Source organism: Dipodomys ordii, unplaced genomic scaffold (genome assembly GCF_000151885.1).
Source record: "Dipodomys ordii isolate 6190 unplaced genomic scaffold, Dord_2.0 Scaffold138, whole genome shotgun sequence".
Lineage (NCBI taxonomy): Eukaryota > Metazoa > Chordata > Mammalia > Rodentia > Heteromyidae > Dipodomys > Dipodomys ordii.
Window position 1 is genome coordinate 1,018,978 of NW_012267354.1, and position 432 is coordinate 1,019,409.

At 46.3% G+C, this 432-nt stretch overlaps 1 protein-coding gene across 1 annotated transcript in view; it reads left to right on the forward strand.

Moving 5' to 3' along the window:
• Window positions 1-432, forward strand: part of LOC105996874 (patr class I histocompatibility antigen, A-2 alpha chain-like) — a gene marked incomplete at its 3' end in the record, with an annotated part of 7,809 nt that overhangs the window by 819 nt on the left and 6,558 nt on the right. The window lies entirely within an intron of this gene.

Sequence of the window (432 nt, forward strand, 5' to 3'; positions counted from 1 at the left end):
GCCCTTCTCTTGCTTTCCCAGTTTTTCCCTTCTGGCCTCACCCACTAGTTGTATAGTTTATTTTTCACATGCACATCTAGTGCATAGCACTGCTGTATTTGTTCACCCTCTGTGTCTCCATTTCTGTCAAGTCATGTATTTATTTATCTTTGCTGGTCATTGGACCAGGCATGGTCCATGAACTTCTTTTGCTTAAGGCTAGTGCTCTCTCTAACATTTGAGCCACAGCACCACTTCTGGTTTATTCAGTAGTTCATTGAAGAGGAGAGGGCTGGGAATGTGGTTTACTGGTATGCTTGCCTAGCAGAATGCATGAAGCCCTGGGTTGGATTCCTCAGTACCACATACAGAGAAAAAGCAAGGGGTGGTGCTGTGGCTCAAGTGGTAGAGTGTGAGCCAGAGCAAAAAGCCACTCAGAGACAGTACCCAGGC